This window comes from Pteropus medius, unplaced genomic scaffold (assembly GCF_902729225.1).
Source record: "Pteropus medius unplaced genomic scaffold, Ma_sr-lr_union100, whole genome shotgun sequence".
Classification (NCBI taxonomy): domain Eukaryota; kingdom Metazoa; phylum Chordata; class Mammalia; order Chiroptera; family Pteropodidae; genus Pteropus; species Pteropus medius.
In genome coordinates, this window is record NW_024353909.1 from 3,204,780 (window position 1) to 3,226,023 (window position 21,244).

Consider the following 21,244-nt stretch of genomic DNA (forward strand, 5'->3'; position numbering starts at 1 on the left):
TCCAGAATATTAATGAGATTTTTAAAGTTTTTTTTTTTTCAAACGTAGTCTTCAAAATCCACTGTGTGTTTTACACTTACGGCACATCTTAATTCTGACCAGGCATATTGCAAGTGCTCAATACACACATGGGCCAATGGCTACTGCATTGCACAGTACAGCATTAAGGTCTTCATTTTGACCTGTATGTTTATCCCTATGTGGCTCTGTACATCCCTGAACCTCACCCAGTTACCCATCCCTGTGTGTTCCCACGAAACCCTCCTACTATATTTTCTGGAACTCATGCTTTGTCATCAGAAAAAAAGTCCCCTTTATTATTTACCTCATCTTTAAAATGTTCATTTCAACTTCTCGCTCTAACTAAAATCTAGTTATCCCTTAGGACTGCACCTTCTCAAATACCCGCTATACCACTTCCCAAATCTAGATTTAAGGATCTCATTTAAAAAAAAAGTTTTCAGCTCACTGAAATTTAAGTGTCCATATGCCAATAATTCTTCAACCTATTGTACCCATCCATCAAATGATTCAGCCTCATACTTACCTTCTTCATACCATCAATTCTCACATCATCAATATTAGATTCCATGGTCTATTATTGTAATCAATCTACTATACACATTTGCCCCTGTTTCCCTTATTATGCTTGCTGGTAAACCCAGTGTTGGAAAATCCAACACATTACCTACCCTTCAATTCTTACCTGAACAGCTAAATGTGGTTAAGGGAAAACATACAATCATACTAACTACTGTCATTTAAATTTTTTTACTACAAATCTCAAATCATCTTTTGTATTACTCTCAATTGATAATTTTATGTCCTATTTCATTGAAAAATTAGAAACTTTCAGAAGAAAACTGGTTCTTCCCACAAACAAATCTACCAACTATAAATAACCTCTAACTTCTCTGCTATTACAGTGAATAGCATGTCCTTGCTCCTGTCGAAGGCCAGTGCCTTGACAAGGGAACTGGATCCCATCCCTTCTTCAGTCACAGCCATGGTTCCTGCAATTATACATTCTTTTTTAGACATCATCCTTTTCCTTTTCTGTTAGGATCATTCTTGATGGTGTACAAACATGCTGTGGTTACTCCCAACTTTAACTTCCTTCATCCCAGTATAACCCTCCAACTACCACTTCATTTCTCTGCTCTCCTTTCTGAGAAGAGTCATCAGTAGAAGTTTCTATACTTGCCAACTCAGTTTTTTTCACCACCATCCCCTATTTTGTCTGTAACTCACTTTAATCAAGTTTTTGTCCTTTTTACTCCACTGAAACTCTCTTGTCAAGATGACCAGTAACCTCCATTTTGCCAAATTATATAACGAATTCTCAGTTCTCATTTTACTCAAACTCTTGTGGCAATTTATACACTTGGCCACTCTTTCCTTTTTCAAATGTCTTTTTTGTTGGTGGTGGTAGCTGTAGTGGTGGTTTCTAGTTATTCTCCTGTCACACTACTTACCCCTTTTCAGTCTCTGATATCTCCTTTTTCTCTTCCTGACCTCTGATTTTTAGAATGTCTGAGAGCCATGTTTGGGCCTTTTCTCAGTCTCAGTTCCTATGGTTGTCTCATCCACTTACATGGCTTGAAATGATATCTATAAGTTTGTGATTTAAAAAATCTATATCTTTCTTAATTCCAGACTTATCCTGCAAGCCCCACTCTATCTACTCTTGGATATCTAATGGTCATCACAGATTTAACTTGGCTAAAATAAAGGTTTTTATTTTATCGTCAATCTTTTTTCAGTCTTCTGCTACTCAGTTAAAGACATAACCATTACACTCCTACATCTAATTCCTCAGCAAGTCCTGCAGCTCTATCTTTAAAATATACCCCGAATCCCTCCGCCTCTCCCCACCTCTTCTGCTACCACCTTAAGTCCAAGACATCTTAATAATTTCTTGTTTAGACTTTTTAAATAATCTTTTATCTGGTTTCCTTGCTTTTATTCTGCTCCCCTAACTCCAGCCTTGAGTCTACTCTTCATAAAACAGCAGGGGTCATCTTTAAGCACAAATATGTAACTTTTGATTATTTCCATCATGGCTAGGATAAAATTCAGTCTTTAACATAGAGTCTACTTCTCCTGGCCACTGTTTATTATTCCTACCACTTTCTCCACTCTAGCCATACCAACTATATTTAAATTTTAATATGCCAAGCTTATTCTGATCTCAAGGCCTTTACATTCTATCTGGAAACCTCATTTCCAAGGTCTTCAGAGGGCTTGCTCTTTCACTTCATTAAAGTTCCAGCTCAAAGGTCAACTCCTAAGTAATAGATCACCTTTTCAAGTAATTCCCCTTAACACTCTATATTCTTTTCTATGGCTTCCTTTTCCTTCATAGCACTTATAGCTTCCTGAAGTTACATTCTCGGCCATTTACTTTTTACTATGTTAATCCTTCACTAGAAAATAAGTTCTGTAAATGAAAGGATGTTGTCCTACTCACGGTTGTGTCTCCTACATCTAGAATAATACCTGGCACACAGTGAATACTGAGTGAATGAGTCTGAAAGAGTTTAGAATATAGGTCAGGTGTCTGACCTAATCAGAATTAGTTACTTGTGTTGTCTTCTAATGCCAAACCAGGCCACATTAAACCTTTTATTATAAGAATAAAAGGTTCTAGTACAGACTTATTCCTGTCATCTCTTCCATACCAGGGAACTTGTTTCAAAGCTCATCAGTAATTAAGATGTAGAAATCCTCAACGATGCCTGTTAATCAGCTGATTTGCCTATTTCTAACAGTAGTTACTAGCTGTTGGTTTCTCCTGCCCAGTCTCCACCTAACTTGCCTTATAAGAGCTTGCTTTTAAACCAGGAATTTTCTTTGCTTGCTTTACCATCTCCTTGCTTGGCTTTTCTTTCTTTAACAAGCACAACAGCATGCTGCTGCATCTTCAAAGAGTAAATTAATTCCGTCCGCAAAAGGGTCAAGTGCTAGAAAGTGCATAGCCATGCAGTTTGCATGGCAGGATATAGAAGATATGATGCTAATAAGATTCTAAGATGAGAACAGCAGACTGTCTCTGGGGATTCAGATGAAGGGGTCTGTAAATTTTAAAAGAAATGGTCTCCGAAAACTAATGATGTCTGCTTTCCAATTCATTAATAATGTGGAGTGGGGAGATGGGAGTGAGATTCAGGCCATGCTTTGAAATATCAGAATATAACGAGGAAGAAAACAGTAAGAGCAATCTCAATGGGGTCATAAAGCTGGGAGAAGGAGGCAAAGTGTAAGAAGATGTGGTGATGCTATATCTAGGGGAAGGAATCAATCCACCCCATGTGTGTATATTTATGTGCATATAGTACCTTTATCTATACATGAGTAGATAAAAAGTTATTCTATTAGGAAAAAAAACACTGCAACATTGATAAGGCTTTTGCAATTTTCATATTTAAGGTGACTCAGAGAGAATATTTCAAGTATTGTAAAAACATATCTAAGCTGTCTACCTTTCCATATGTACAAACTCTGCCCTTCACCTCTTTGCATTGCATACAAGGAACTGAGTAACAATAACCTCAACCTCCTTTGTAGTTAATAGTGGAAGAAAAAAACCCTCAGGCAAAGCCTAATGAACCAAGAGCAATTCTGAGCTCTCCTCTGTAATATCTGCCGAGGCAGTGTCTTTCCAAGGGCTTCCTGGACATATCGTGTGACCTTGCTGCTTTACATCATTAAAATTTCCTATTACTGGAATGGTGTTTGCATGGAGGAGCCGTTCTGCAGATATTATAGCTGAGTTTCTCCCTGCTGCATTTGGAGTTTGTGCTAATAGAAAACGCCTCTCTGCTTGAATAGTTCCCTCGGTCTGGGAGGTATGCAGCAGCGGGAGAGTTTAGCTTTGGCTTTTATTTTGACAAAGCTATTACATTTTGCAGATTGAGGTTATGGTCTTTTCTCCTATCTTTATATTTTATCTGCATGATATTTTCTGATCTCCCTTTTAAACCACCATTAGTTACGACTGAGGCTCTGGGGTAGCAGCCTGCCTTGGAGCCATGATATCGTCAGCTTTTCCTACAAACCACTAAACAGACTGACTGATTCAGTAGTGTTCAGTCATGTGGAACCTTTCCAAGGGGGCTAGCCTCAGAAAGGTGACACTCGTATGCCAGACAGACACTTGCGTGTGTCCCGCAACCTCCAAGGGACAAACAGTCTTAAAAGCTTAAAAGCGCAGCCTCATTCTCCAGAGCCATCCATAGGTTCCGTCAGCCAAGAGCTTCTTCTGAGCTTCTGAGCTTCTGAGCTTCCTTCTTCAGCAGGTGGCCTGCTGCACCATGAAGCTGGGGAAGAGGATAGCAGTGGTGGCATTTCCAAACCCCAGGCCCACCCTCAACCTGTTTTACTTCCCTCCTAAGAAGCTACTATTCTTGTTATACTCGTCCTAACTTTGTTTCACTCACAGTCACAAGTTGCATGTTCATGCAACTCTACTCTTAGGATTTTAGCAGAAAGTTTCACAATAATAAATGCTTTTGCCTAGAAAGGTGGATATATTTCAAAGTACTGGTTACACAGAAATAAATGGTTTACAAGCAACTGAAAAAGAGAGATTTCTTTGCCAGCCCTCCCAAGTCTCTAAGCAAACTGTAGCCAAATGAGAGACTTTGAACCCAAAGCTCTTGCTTAATTTCCAAAGCAAGAGAGTGTCAACATTTCTTTCTTCGTGGCTTTCCTATTTTAGGTAAGCACAGTGAATTCTTCCCTATAAACACTTCTGAAGCAGGGAACGTAGCACAGCCATGTGCCTCGAGCACTTCGCTTCATCCACCTTCTCTTGAATGTGTGGGACGTGGCAGTCTATAGTGGAGAGTGTCACAGAGAGGGGGTTGTAGAGGTGAGGAATTTATTTCCCCAGGAAATCTCATTAGTGATGCAGTGCCTGTTTTTCATTGAGGATTCTGCTCCTCGGCTTTGTTTTCGGCTGAGTAACCGAGCCTGAAAGCTGTCTGGTGACTCACAAAAGGTCACACTGAGAGTCGGGGCCCTGACCAGAGCACGCTGCCTACCTGTGATTGATGTGTATTAAAGCTGTCTTGAGCCACTCATAAACACAGCAAGAATCCTGTTCTCTTTTCATCAGTGCTCTTGACCAAGACTTGATTTACTGTTTCGAAATCAGCTGCTCCTTCAGTCCTCTACAATAGCTTCTTTAATAGCTTGTCATAACAGTTGATGACAATTTGGAAAAGCTCACATATTCAATATATTTTTTAAATTGGCTTTGCACTATTCCAGGTACCAAGGCTTTATAAACAGTCTAATTGTTCCCCGAGTGTTTGCTGACCTAAAGAAAAGTGTTGATGAATCAGACTCTCCTTTTCTATCTATGAGGGTATTGAGATGTGTATTCAATATCGTAGCAAATCACTGCTGAAAATTGGTTCCATGTCCCTGAGGCTACTTCCCTCGAAAGGTGAAACAAGAGAAGTACCTGCTAGAGAAGACCGCCCAAGCTCTGCTATTTCATGATGAGATTGCTTTAAAGCTTGTATTGAGAGGAGATTGAAATTGAATCCAAGTGTTATAAGTGGCAGTTTGTTCTGGTAAAGAATAATCATCATCATCCATACCCAATGAGTATATTTGCCAGTTTAATACACGTGGCCATATGATAATGAAGTTTAAGACATGTCAATATGACTGAGAGATTATAGTTTTATAGTCTTAGAAGAAATATGTGCGTAGAATATATGACTTAACTGAAACACAGCAACAACTAAAAATAAATCCCTATTTCTGATCAATTTAATTGTTACCTTTTGATGGCATGGACAAGTTGAATTGCTCCATGACCTCCCAACAGTCACTTCCACATCTGTGTTAGGGAATGCCCGCTGGGGTGATCTTCAGAATATCTAACAACTCATTTGACAAGTACAGCAACCATTCAGAGTGGATTCACCAGTCACACAGAAGAGATGCCGGTGCCACTGAACCGGAACATCCAGCTGAACATCAGCTCTGCTCTTTATTCCTCTCCTTTTGTACAAATTCTGCTTATCCTTCAAGTTTTGGCTTAGGTTTTACTTCTTTCGTGAAGGCTTTCTTGTTCTATACAGTTCTATTTCTTGATTTTAAATTTCTACAATATTTATAGCACGTGCCTCCCAGTTCTACCTGTGTCATCCGCTATCTTCTATGATTATTCTACTTTTTTATATTCCCCACGGCACAGTATGGTGCACATATAGACATTTTAAAAATATTTTTCAACATAAAATGTTCTGGTGAAAATACCCAGAGGTGAAGTTTGAAAGTGCTATATTTGTTATAGTGCTAATTTGAATTTCCTTTGTGAACTTGAGCTTGGTATCCAGATAGCCCATTTTCTTTTAGAGAAGCCACCTAAAAAAATTTACATTCCAGCAAAGAAATGTATCGTCAAGATACTGTCACCAGTGCCTTTTCCATTTTAAGTGTCTTTTCTCATTTATTCTACCCATTTTCTAGATGATGAGATGCTTCGTTCCATTCTTTTTAATTTGGAGAATTCTGAGTGAGATCTGCTGAAACAATGGAAAAGTTCAGTTTTCACCAGAACCTGTGAAGAGTTATGTATGATTCTGTATATATTTAGTCACAGTTTCAGATTTGAATGGCATATATCATTCCTTTTCAGAATGGAGAAAAATTACATAGTCAGATAAGTTTATAGAAATTCCCAAGTATTTGGCTTTTTGTTGAAAGTTTAGTTTGATTATTTGGAATCAGGAACATTTCTTTTCCTCACAGAAATATCAAGAGAGTCAAGGTTTCAAGCTAGGCCTACAAAGACTTATGATCAAAGCCTCCAGTGAAGAAGAGGGCCTAGACTCTAAAATCCAAGAGGATTTTAGGAAAGAAAGGTGGAGATGGGCTCTCTGAGAAGGCCTATGAGGGCAGCATCTCCAAGGCACTGGGTGTCGTCCTCAGGTGATGTTTAATGTATTCTTTTATAAAGCTAGAGTAGAATATAAGGGGTCTTATAAAGAATATGTGAATAAGTGGAGAATTACGTTTCTTCCTGAAAGTAACTAGGGCGAACCATGTAGAACAATAAAATGGGCACCCGAACAGAATTAAGAGAGCTAATCTAGTCCTGGCTCTGCTACAACCTCTCTGGTTGACCTTGAGCTTGTCACTGCATCTCTCTGGGTGTGTTTGCTCATCTACAAAATGAAGGGCTTCACTATACAAGACTTCTTTCAGGTAGAGCAAACCACGACAATCATCTTTCCTATGATGCCATCTCTATCCAAATCCCTGTTCTGTCCTCTTCATCCTGCCTCTATGTCTTATGTTTATTTCATTCTGCTAAATCCAACCACTCATTTTACACGACGCACTTCCTCTCACCTTCCCTTCCCCACTTGCTAGCAATAATAAAACAGAGAAGGAGAAAATACTTAAGTATCTACTGTCTATCATAGGCCATATTCTATTTAATATAAATATGCCAATCCATATTTCTCTTAAACCAAAAGCTCCTTGAGAACAAAGATTAGGCCACCTTTGGTTTATTTCTATAATACATTTTAAGTACCTTATGGATTTGGAAAATATTTAGTGAAGACAGTGTTGACATGTCGAGTTAAAAGTAATATTCTTCCACAATTAATAAAAAAAAAGTATATTTGCAAAGCAAAAGGAACAATAACACCCTGCTAAAATCATTGAGACCAATGATACATTTGGGAAAAACAACTGGGATTTGGGGAAGAGGGGATAAAAACAAGCTAGTTGGCTTGTTCACGTTTGAGTTCTGCATGGAACTCTCCCAGATGAAAAACCTGGCTTACCAGCAGAGATACCTAAACTGAAATTTTGATTCACCTCCAAAATGCTGTGTTTGGGGATTACGAAGAGTATGAGGAGACCTTTTTGGGGGTGGAGGGGTGCTGGAAATATTTGATACCTTGATTCTGATGGCAGCTACACAACTGTATTTGTTTAATAAAATTCACAGAACTGTGCATGTAAAAAGAGTGAATTTTATTAAATGTACGTTATGCTTTAATAAACATGACTTAAAATTAAAAGATTATAAAAGATACCTTCATCTATGTTGAAACAAAGATAAGTAAAGTGGTTTGTGGACTTATTCATTCACTTGTTTTAAACTCGTAAGAGCAAACTATAAGAAAATATGAGATCTATTTTAAAAATTAAACTGATTGACTCGGGAAAAAAGTAGTATTCCTTTTTCTATTCTTTTAATATTCTGAATACATAGCAGAGTATTGCTATTTGTGCATACACTTGTCATTAACTTTATGCTGGTTTTATGGATATAGTTGATACAAACCAATGTTAATTGCTTTTATGACACTGCCAGTTAAAGCCACCCATAACTATTAATTTGGTTTGAGTTATATATGAGTTCATGGTGAACTGAGAAGCCACTCAGTTGCATGCCAATGTGTATGGGTGGTTTTTCCTCCCTTACAGAAATACGAATAATATTATTACTTCAAGTTGGCTGCTCAGACTTTCTATCACTACTTACTTGAGTCTGATTGTAGTAGTTTAAGTTTTGGTATTTTTGTCAGATAAGAGTGCTGGTGGCATCATCTAATATTTGGAGGAATATTTTAAAGCTTAGGTTTTTCCATGTAGGCCTCTTAAATATTATAGAACAATTTCTAAGTTTATGTTTTCATGAATAACCTATGTTCTTAACTGCTGTGTCACTGGATGTGGGAAAGGATGCAAACATGCAAATCTGTCTTCCGGATCTGTTCTTTCCTTCTATCATAATAGGGGTATAGCTAGCGACATGGTTAGTCATATTACTCATCCTCCCTTTCAGTTAGTATGACTAAATAAGTAAGTTCTCTCCAATGGCATTTGAGTGGACATGATGTGTACCATTTCTAGGCTGGGGATTTTAAGAAAGCAAGTGTGCTTTCTCCTTGCTCTCTTTTTCCTTCTACGAGTTGGACAGAAAGACTGTTGGTATGTGTTTCTCTGCATTAGTGAGCAGTAAAAAAAAATATTTCCTAGTATGCCCCTGGAAGACTTCCTCTTACAGCTGGAAGACATGGCTATGCATAGTTCCAAGAATATCTGGGAAAACGGATATCTAGCTATTTTAGCCTATATGCTTGGAAATAGGCAAATATAAGGGGGTTAGGAATGGGTCACCAACAAACAATGTCTGCAATAATGATCTACATAGACAATGCAATAAGTTAGAGGAAAAACAATAAAATAAACCCTATTTGGATGGAGAAAATTAAAAAGCTAAAAGCAGAAAATAATGAAGCAAAAAGCCTTAAAGGACTACTTCATAAAAGCTTTACGTGGTTCTTTAAAATTCCAAAATAACTGTGAAATCTCTGGCAATTCTGATTAAGAAAAAATATAAGAGACACAAGAGAAGATATGGAATATAAATATAAACATGGAAATGTTTTCACATGTAAAAGAAAGGTATGTATAAATTAATCTCAACAAATTTGGAAATTAAAAGGTTAATTTTTCTAGAAAAATATTTTTATTACAAAAATTGTCCCGACAAGATATAGGATAATATCAAAGAAGAAATCTAAAAAGTGGTCAAATATATATTCCTTAAAAAGACTTCAGACCAAATAATATTACGGGTAAAGCATATTAAAACTTGAAGAGTTAATTTGTAGGTTAAATAAATTTTTCAGAATATAAAAACAATGGAAAGCCCCACTAACTATATGGCTAACATAATCTTGATTATAAATATGGATACAAATAATAATAAATAACAGAATAAGTCAGTTTAATCTATGAACATATGTATAAATCCTAAAGAAATGAAACTCTGCACTGTTTTAAAAGAAAATAAAGTGTTTCTAACATATAAGATTCAAGTTATTAACTGATTAAAATTTATGTCTGGAATGCAAGGATAGTTTAACATTAGGAAACCTATTAATACATTTCAAATTAAAGTAGAAAACCCATGTAATCATCTTAAAGGATGCCAAAAAACAGTTTAAAACCTATTCCTAATTTAAAGGAATTTTTAAAATTCTTTCACAGACAGAGAAAAGGAAAAAACAAACACCTTAATCCAATAAAGGCATGTATCAGAAATCCATAATAAACATTACAATTAAAGGTATTTTGCAGAGATAGCTAGCTGCACCCTACCACCAGTTCCCTTCTTCTTTGTATTTCTTGTTAGAAATACAAACCCTGATTTTTTGCCAGGCTCATGGTTGCCTGGAATAAAAGCCACATTTCTCAATTCCCCTGGCCACTAAATGTATCCATGTGGCTAGATCTGACCAATGAACATAAACAAAAGGATTTAAAGCAACTTCAAGGAACTGTCTTTGTCAACTACTATGAATTTTAAAAGCCCACAGTATAGTTAAAAAAGTTTACGCATGTTATGATACCAACTGTATTAATGTTAAAAACACACAAGAAAATAAATATAACTTAAAGATGCACATAAACATCATAAAAATATTTAAAATGTGCATAAGAATAAAGCACACCAATATCAGAGTAAATGGGAAGAGAAGAGATTGGTGCTTTAACTGTATTTGGAATGTTTTATTTCCTTAAAACTAATAAAAACAAAAGCAAAAGAGTTCTGAACCAAATATGGCAAAGAGTTAACAGCTGTTAAACCTGAGTCATCTTAAATGACCCAGCTATTAAGGTCATATTATTTTATGTACTTTTCTATGTGCATAAAATATTGCATAATTTAAAAAAATTTAGTTGTGTAAAACAAAGACTTGAAACAAAGAAGTCAAAATAAAACAGCAGGGGTGAATGTTAAAAGAGGAAGAAGTCCCAGCCACTTTGCTTTGTTTTCAGATTCCAAAATGATTGAACATATATGAGCCTCAGGGCTTGGCCTAATTGCCTCCTCCTCAAGTAAATAAGTGTCCGGAAGCAAAGGCTGAAGGTAGTCTCTTTGATTTGTCCCAGAGATTGTTCAGATGAGAGAATCAATTCAAATGCTTTAGCAATAGATTATTAGATGACTACAATGAGAATAAACTACCCTTGTACATTCATTTATTGCAGAGTTTTGTGGGGTTTTATGTTTGAGGGTTGTTTTTTTTGTTTGTTTTTTTTGTTTTGTTTTTGCTGAGTTTATCTAATAAAGTTAAATCAAGACAATAGAGAATAAGAGCCCTTTCATAAACATAAAGCAGAATATCCTAAGAATAAACCTAACAAGAAATATGCAAGACCTACATGGAACAAAACCATAAAATTTTACTGAAAATTATTAAAGAAGATCTAAATAAATAGAAAGATAGTCTATCTAGTCTCTAGATAAGAAAACTCAATATTTTATTGATATTGTCTCACCAAATTAATCTATATGTTTAAATGAAAATCGCAATAAAATGAACCTTGATAAGGTAATCCTCAGATTCATCTGAAATAGAATCTCCAGGAATATTTTCTAAAAGACAATAAGGAAAGTGATCCAATCAGATGTCTAAATACATTATGAAGCTTTCATAATTGAAACAATGTGGTATTGCTAGGAAAATAGGACAATAGAACAGAATAGAGTCCAGAAACAGATTAATATATATGAAATTTTATTATAATAATTCTTTTATTTTAAATCAGAAAGAATAAAAATAATATATATGCATTTATTAGATATATGATCATACTTTAACTGTGACATTCACAAATATAAATGGGTTAAAGACAAACATAATGAACAAATCTACAAAATATCAGAAGAGAATATAATAAGAAATTTTTCTATTTTTTAGTGGGGAGGGTCTCCTTAAGCTAAAAACAATACCTGGAAGTCATAAGTAAAACAGACAAATTGGACTTCATAAAAACTGAGACAAACTGGGAGAAAATATTTGCAACTTGTGTAACTGAAAAAGGATTAATAATTAGAATATATAAAGAGATCCTAAAAATCAAGAAGAACCCAAGGAGAAAAAGATATGAAAAGACAGATGTAGAATAAGAACTAAAACAGCCAATCTACATGCGAAAAGATTATCTCCTTAGTAATCAGGAAGAATGTAATTTGAAAAAAAGGAAGTAAGATTTGCCAACATTTTAAAGATGAATAATTCTTAGAGCCTGCAGAGAGGGATACTCTCCTACACTCTCTCTTCTACTTTCGCTATTGCTCACTCCAATACTTCCTTCAGGCTTTTCTCTGAGATTGCCTTTTTAGCATGATACTTCTGCCTCCTAATTCAAATACGCAACCAGCCCCTATCATTCCTCTTACCTCTTGACCTGATTTATTTTCCTCCACATGTTGCATAAGCCGTGGGTAGGTAGCCACTGCATAAATATTTTTTGAATAAATGACAATATATGCCACTGAAGAGTATAAATTGGTATGAAATTTCAGGACATTTTGCATTTTAATTAAATACTAATATAGGTAAACTATGGGTGACCTAGCAATTCCACTTCTAGATATCTGTCTTTAATAAATACATGCAAAGATGAGCAAGTATGCGCAGTACAACATTTTTTTAGTAATAAAAACAAATGCCCACCAATTAAGGAGAGGTTTAATAATGTATGGTATATTTATATAACACAATACTATGCAGCTATTATAAAGAACAAGATAGATCTGTATGTACCCATATGGAGAGATATCCCAATATTATGTTCAATGGAAAAACGCAGGTCACTAAGAAATATCTAAAATATAATCTTATTTATGAAAAAATAATCCAGTGTGTGTGGATATATAAAGATATAGATAAGCGCATGCATATAAATGTATATAAGTGCAAATTTAAGATATAAAGGATACACACCAAACTGTTAATAATTTATTAGCTTCTGTCTGGAAAGAAGGAATTTGGGTATGAGAGAGTTGGTACAGGAATATATTCTACATCTTTTCATATTTTAGTTTTTTACAATGAAAATATATTCATGTATTACATTTTTAATTTAAAAAATAGAATGTCTCCAAGGTTATCCTCTTCCAGTGTCAGTCTCACTCATTTGTATCTTGAAATGCTCTCTTGGGTGGCAGTGAATGAGATGAAGTAATGGCCAGTGTGCTGGGAATTACGTTTAGAAGAGCATTGTGCCAGGGAACATTAGTCAGCCACATGAGCCTCCACAGAGGGAAAAAAAAAAAAAGGTTGAGAACTGCGTTTAAGCCCCATTGTTTCATTTCCTCCAGCGGAATCTAGAAACAAAAGAAGCTGCGTGTTGCCTTTACTGTGGTCACAATGCGTCAAAAGTATAGGGGGGAGTTGTTTTCTCATAGTTTAGACATTTTATACCTACAAAATAGCTCTTTCTGCAGTATTCTGTGTAATTTTAAATAAATAAATGTTTCCCTGCTAACATCAAATGCAATGAAATAAATTACAGGGCTCAGGATACATAAATGAATATGCTGGCAGGCCCTTCTTTTAACTGTCATATGTGGATCAGAAAATGTATAGCACTCTGACTCACCTTTGCAGGAATTTAAAAACATTTCCTTATGTGCATTCATGCTCAGTTGTTTTATTGGTTCTTTCCAATTTCTATACAAGCATGTTTGTACTAACACATGAGAACACACACACACATACACACATGCTCACACAGCCAGAACTGCTGTCTCAATCCCAGGCTTTTTTCTGGATAAGCATTGCTTGACCTTATATCTTTTTGCCATCAACATCCTTTTAATGACCACTCAGGGTTACAACTCACTGACCCACGGGCCAATGACAGCCTTCTGGGGCAGCTCTGTTTAAAATCAGATCCCCTTCCCTTCCTTCTTTTCTCCTTGATTTGACAGGATAGAGTTGAGTTGCTGTGGCATGAGAAGGAAGGAAATTATTTCCATTAGATATATTAATAATGATAGAAATAACCAAAACAATGATAATGATGACTAGTGTTATTGAGCATTTGCTATTTGACAAACACTATTCTAGGCACGTTATGAGTCTCATTTAATCTTCACAACACATCTACAATCCAGATACTATCATTATTATAACTATGCCCATTTTACAAATAGAAAAATAAGGTGTGCAGAGATTAAATAACTTACTCAAAGGTCACACAGCTAGTAAGTGATGTAAACCTCCACACATACTGGGTTATTTTTTCATAAATTATATTGTATTTTAGATATTTTTTAGTGACTTTTTCCACTAACATTGTAACATTGGGATATCTTTCCATATGGGTACATACAGACACACAGACCCATCTTGTTTTTGATAACAGCTGCATAGTATTGTGTTGCATAAATATACCATATTTTGTTTAATTCCTGGCTACAACCCTTTACTACCATCTCCTTGATAAAACCAGGCTTAACAGGCTGGGATGCATCTTTCCATGCTTTCTCCGTATTCATACCAACATAAAGGTGTACATACATTTACATAGGGCCCATGGAGGTTGGGGGGAGGGTGTAATGTGGTGTTTACATTTACCAGAATTCCTTTCCCCAGAATTGCCTTCTCTGTATGGTTCTGAGCTACAGAGAAATTTGCATGAGATTTAGAAGGCAAAAATGAAGCAGCAGGAATGTTTAGATTGGGAAGATTGGCTTAGGGTCAGGTACTGGAACAGCTTATACACCTTTCTGTGGTTCACCTTGTCTCGGCAGAATCTCCTCCTTCAGCTTCTCCTACTCTTAGCTCAGCTGCGTGTTCTACTCTGTGTCCAAGCGCATCTCCTGTTAGGAAGTAAAGATCTGAAAGGGGAAGCCAGAGGATCAGAGAAAAGTCACTACCTAGCCTTCTTAAATGTGTGTTCGTGGAAATCTGGAAGTCTAGACACATACCGGTACCAGAGAGAGAAAATGAAGGGAAATTGGTAGAAAAATTTCTGGAAAGTTGGCACCTACCTCAACACAGCTCCCACTTCTGAGATCTTCATCTCATAGCAGGCATGGGGCTCCTTTTGGTCGGGAGATCTAGCAGCCAGAAAGTAGAATTGGTTGTGATGTACGGGAGAACAGTGATCAACTGGAGTACTCTGGGCACCACTGCATCTGTCCTTCATCATATCTGACACAGGAAATCTTCAGATATAATGGCTACTGCTCTACTTCCACTTCCCAAGTCTTGTGTGACTTTCGATTTTGGCCAATTCTTGCACAAAAGGGAAAAGCTTCTGAAAAACAATCTTCGTAATCCCTTTGTAATCTCTTCTACATTAGAACAATCCAGCATATCTGTTTTAGCGGTTTCTTTTCCAGTGCCTATGCTTTTTTTTTTTTTAACTTTTTCTAGCTCTTTGCAATCATTAAAATCTCCAAGACAATGTTAAAATAATAATTACTACCAATAGACCCTTCCTAAAGAGTTCCTGGTCTTAATTGGAATTGTTTTAGAATTTCATTATTTAGAATAACATTTTCTGTTGGTTTCTGGGAAATCGCCTTTATCATAGTAAAATAGATACCTTCTACTTATAATTTATTAGGACTAACTTTGAATTATATTAAATGCTGTTACAACATCTACTAATATAGTGATTTTTTTCCTTTTGTATTTAGTGACATAATGAATTATGTTGATAGATTTCCTGATATTGAAAAACTCTTTTATTCCTGAACTAAACCTTTCTTATCCATACTGCGTTATTATTATTGTGATACATTGCTGGCTTCCATTTGTTACTGCCTTATACTTTTGCTTATATATTTAAAAATGAGATTACCCCTTTAAGATTCATCTGAGTGTATTGTAGAGTATTCTTCCGTGACACTTCACAATGAATGAAGACATAATTTGAATAGATCATCTAAAGCATTACTAGGTGACTAGAAGGATGGGAAAAGCAAAAATTCAATGTTCACTCTCACAACAGCTTTCTCATTGGCTGACCTCTGGGTCCTGAGATAAATTATGTACTGCACAACCGACCTGCAGTTTTTCCTATCTTTCTCTTCAGTGTGTTTATTATTTTATTACATACTCATTTAATAGAAAGGACCATTTGCTATGGTATTTTCATATAACAAATTTAGTTATTCATTTGGTGCCGAGAAAATAGGGGAAAATATTTAATATAAAATGCTTTCTATTTTATCTGAATTTGGTAGGAAATAAGCACTATTTTCTGGTCACACCTTCAATAAAAGTAATAGTTACATACTGTTAAAAACATAACTTTAATTCCATAAAGACCTCACTAGGAATCCATCTTTTTTCATACATGTCAACCGCAGTGATTTCAATAAGTTTGTATCAAGTTCATTCCCTAAGCCTTCAATAAAAAAATTAAAAAATTAAAAAAAACTAATCTTCTACTTCACATGTCCTCTAAATATATAGATTTCCTACTTGAATTACTGAAAGAAAGAGATCTGTGTACATTTATAATTTGTACAGTCTGTTTGATATGAGGAAAAAGGAAAAAGTTGCCTTAGTTTTTCTTACTTGCCTTTGCATAGGGGACAAGTTGATATAGACTTGTGGGATAAATGCCAGGCGTGTGTTGGAATGGCTCAGAAACAGAGCAAGGACTTTTAGGGGTTGAAGAATTCATAAAGGCAAAATTGGTCTGCCTCAAGCTGTGGTGTTAATATTAGAAGACAGGATGCTATAGAAATATAAGGGAGAAAACTATACAAAGTAATATTTAAATAGTTGTGAAGCTTGAATTTGAGCCCTTTTCCATTATTCCAGAATCATTAGTAATAGAGGGAAGCAGAAAGACCCAAGCCCAAAGAAAAGCTGTAGGAAGCCACAGAACACATGAAAATCCCTGCTGGTGACTAAAAATCTATCACGTTGGCAAAACAGTGTGAGTGAAAATCTTTTAAACATGCATCAGCTGCAGGAGCTAACTGTTGAGAAATATAAGATTAAGATGATACTGGGGAGGACTGGGGTCACTCATGCTAACTCATCTAAAAAGAGCCTGCCTATGCTGTATTGAGTCACACACCATTAGGGTGATAAGGCAAGTTCAGCTGCTTGAGACCATCTTTCTTATAATGTATACATCAAAAAAACACAGCAGACATATTATGGCTCAGCTCCCTAAATAATCTCTAAAATGAAGATTCGATATTATATAGTTCTGTTGCTTTATTATTAGAGTTATAAGAAATCTGAGTACTAAATTCCTTTAAATAAATTATCCTTTATACCAAGCTAGCAATACCATAAATACAATAACTGAATTAGAATATTTAACAATTATTTATTGACCACCTACTATGTACAAAACTAAAATAAATCAGAAGTTGTCCTGGACTTCCAGGAGAAAAAGTTTACATTCTAGTAAGGGAAATGGACAAACATAAACAACTTTAACACTAAGCCAACCGTAGCAAGAATGGTAACAGAAAAGTAGAATTTGTGTGAAGATATTGATTTACTACCATTTTCCTTCACTAATTACAAGATTACAAAATAATATTTGTTCTGAAATTGGGAAATATTTTTACATTAAGAATTGAGAAAGGTAAACTCTGAATAAACTTTTCAGAGCTGGGCACCACATTTGTTTTTCCCAGGTATGTTTTGTTATTTTCAAAAATAGATATAAGTGATAAACACCTGCACTTACTTATTGGAGTCCATTTTATTTAACAGGATTTTCTTTTAAAAATCACAAATGACAAAAACAAAGATATTCGAGTTAAAATAACTCCCACCTCTCTCCATGTTGCAGAGTTCTCTGACTTAGCACAGTAGAGTTATTCTACATGAGTTTTCCTGGGTCTACTTTAAAATAAGTGTGGTAGAAAACATAGAGTGGCCATCTTGTTGTCTGACAGAAATTTTTCTTTGGGAAAACAAAGGAAAGTAATTTAAATTGTGTATTGGGGAATTTCAAAAAGAAATGATGGAGGAAGAAAAGTGATAAGCAAAGATATTGGCAGAGTAGAAATAAGGGCATTCAGGAAACAGGGAATAGGACAATATGAAGGGTTAAATTGTGTAGAGCAATAAAGGCATAAACCATTGGGTGGAGGTCCTTGATACCTTGTATTTAATTTGGAGCCAAGTGTAAAGCCACAGAAATTTTAGGCAGGGAATAAGAGGTTGGAACTGTGTTTTGGGAAGACTAATTGGCAGCATTGCACAAAGTGGTACAGAGGAGGTTGGGGAAAATTTTGGGGGACTTATAATATTCTGTGTTTGAGATAACGAGGGTTAGACAAATAATAGCATAAGAACAGGGAAGAGAGAGGAGACATGACTAAATGGAGACCTGTGAAAAGGGGACAAAAATAATAAAGCTTAATCCAGTTTCCTGGTAGGCAAAACTCCTGGATTCTAGTTCTAACTTAGTAGTAATCTTTGAGTTATAACTTTTCCTGGGGCCTACATTGAACAAAGTGTAGAAGAATACATAGTAGCTATCTAGTTATCTGATAGAAATTTTTCTTCATGATGAGAGTAGGGGATGTTAAAGGTATCTTTAATAAAATGAGGCATGTTAGAAAGATTAAGAGAGAAACTTGGAGTAAGAACTGCTTTGAATCCCAGACTAAAGCAACACACATAACTTCACTGAGTCTCTGTTTTCTTTTCTGTAAAACAGGAATAATAATACCGACTTCATGAGTTCTTTGCAAGTGTCAAGATCTAATGACATCGTGCATATGAAGTATCTGCACAATATGAGGCATAAAGTGAATGCTTGGTAAATATTACTCCCCTTTTCCTTTCCCTGGTTGCTATTTCTAATATTTAGAAGGAATGATTTTTGGTGAGGATAACTTAAAGATTTGTACATGTATTCTCTGAAACTATTTACATGGATTGATCTCTTCTACCTTCCTTATTTTCACTTCATACTTCATCAATTATTTTTATAAAGTATTGTTTGGATAAATAAGAAAGGATATTGTAATTGAAAAAATATTTTCATTTCAAAAAAAAATCTGATGTGGATAAATAAATGTAAGAATGATCAAATTTTGAAACAAAAGTACATACTTCACTTTATACAATGAGCATGATTCTTAAAATTCTAGGGTAACTCAATTTTGTAAATTTAATTCTCAATTTTACCCTCATATTGATTTAGATTATAATTTTACATTTATTTGATCAATGTTCTATTGTCAGCGGCCCTAATATATTAGTTTTAGTTTAACTTTCCTATAATATAATTAATATTCTGTATAAACAAATTTGAATGTGTTGGCAATTTAAAGAGAGTTCTTTATTATCAGAATGGGAGATTTTTAACACCTCTCTCAGAAATCTATGGATAACATAAACAAAAACAAGTAAAAAATACAGAAATTTGAATAAGTTTGACACAACAGAATTCTCAATATGACACGTTTGTGTCAACTAATCCAGATTGGAGCAAAAAAGCCAAAGGACTCTAGAAGAGATGCTTCTCAAAATGGAACAGATTGGTCAAGTGACATATAACCCATTTGGGAGGACAGTTACGGCTCTGTCCAAGTTTGAGAGAAGAGTAAGTTATTGAAAACTAAGCAGATGAAAAATCATATATTAGTGACTCCAGGAAAAAACAAAAAGTTGTAGAAGGGAATATAATCAGAGTATACTATATGACTCAGCTGTGAATAATATTCCCCTAGTCATAAAAATGTAAGCATTGAATAATGTTTTAGTGAGAAATTGTTCTATAACTATATTGGGAGGATGGGTGAAGGGGACATAGATGTAATAAGAATGTGTGTGCATGCATGTACAGCATGTAGGAGAAGCATAAGAGAGCTAAATCCTCTTCTGCCACTCTACAAAGAAAAAATATCAAGATGTTGCAAATGCAGGCATGTGTTATTTGGAAATATGGTGACACCAGAAGAAACAACTGAAATACATGAAAGTAGTTAACTCTGAGGAGTGGAAAAAGAAAATAAGGAAAGATTGTTTTCTATTATAACTTTTAGAATCTGACTTTCAAAAAATACGTAATTAAAAATGTTGATAAGAACAAAAATTAAATATATAAAATCCATTGAATCTAAAAAGTAGTTAACTAGTGATACCTAATAATCATAGGAAATGATGTTACCAAATTAGCTGAAGGTCAAGGATGTACAAAGGATTCAGCACACAAAAGTGTAGGGAAGGAATAACAGACCCTTAAAGTAGCAGGCTTTGTCTAATTTGACATGCCTGTAATGTTTTCCTGTTACGCTAAATATTTTTTAAAAGTCTTCTTGCTGTGAATTAAAAATTATATGCAATGTCAGTAAAATGCTATTGCCAGTTAACATATTTTGGTTGTCATTTTAACTTCTCTCTTAGTTTCTCATACAATGAGAATAATGATTTTACTTTTCTCATAAGGTCATTGTGAGGATTGAATAAGATGACGCGTGTGCAATCTATTATTCTGCCTTGCACTCAGAAGGGGCTTGGAGAATATTAGCAATTATCATTGGTTAATAATAATAGTATAGCCTTAATATTATTAGACTATTTTCAATATAAAATACATTTTAATATTTTCAACAAACAAAAATGATATTTGGAACTTATATTGAGTTACTTTGGACAATGTTTGCAATGGTTTGTTGACTTCATTTGCAGTTATTAATATTGACTAGTATAACTCAATCATTATGGGTGATGCTGACACCAAAGTAGTAATTTTAGGTGTTTTGGATGTTAAGTATTGATCTGATCATGTGATCAACACTGATAACACCTACCATTATGAGTATTGAGTAGATATTTTAACATGTACTTAATAATGGACAAATAATTTTTGCTTCTCTTTTGTGTATGGAGTCTCTTCTCTGTGCCTTCTAGGTTCTAAAAAGGAGGTAAAGATTTTGAAGCCATAGGAGACTACCACAGACATTCACAATGGCATCTCCCTAAAGGATTTGGAGGCTCTGCATCAACCAAATGAAGAACATCAATGAGAATCAGGATGCAATTCCAAATGGGTGCCACTCTTCATCCAAAATGTGTCAAGATCAGATGCCTATGTGTTCAGATTTGTGCCAGCAACCGTGAAGACAGGGAGACTGGAAGGAAGAAACACAACAGTTTAGTGAGTACCGTTATCACATAAACCATAATATTTAATCTTGATAAAAACTCTCTGAGGAAAGGTTTGTTAGACCCAATAAATGACAAATGTATGGGTCAAGTCCAGGCTTAAAGGTGATATTTTTTCTACCATATGTACTGCGTCTCATAACAGGTATGCCAATAAGAGCCTTCCGGAAGAGTATTGTTGCTATATGACCTCTTCTCTTAGTCCTGTCAGATTTTCATCTACATGCATGTTATTTTTCACCAAAATATACATAATTTATAAAGAACTGAGCCTAGATGATTTTCCTCAG

At 35.1% G+C, this 21,244-nt stretch overlaps 1 long non-coding RNA gene across 2 annotated transcripts in view; it reads left to right on the forward strand.

Moving 5' to 3' along the window:
- LOC120593939 (uncharacterized) overlaps positions 1-21,244 on the forward strand; it is a 46,389-nt gene that overhangs the window by 16,914 nt on the left and 8,231 nt on the right. The window contains exons 1-3 of one of the 2 annotated variants that reach the window (XR_005650466.1): positions 1,939-1,950; positions 18,499-18,600; positions 20,679-20,946. This is a non-coding gene — a long non-coding RNA (uncharacterized LOC120593939). Of the gene's footprint in view, positions 1-1,938; positions 1,951-18,498; positions 18,601-20,678; positions 20,947-21,244 lie in introns of those variants that run through there. The other variant, XR_005650465.1, reaches the window with a different exon arrangement.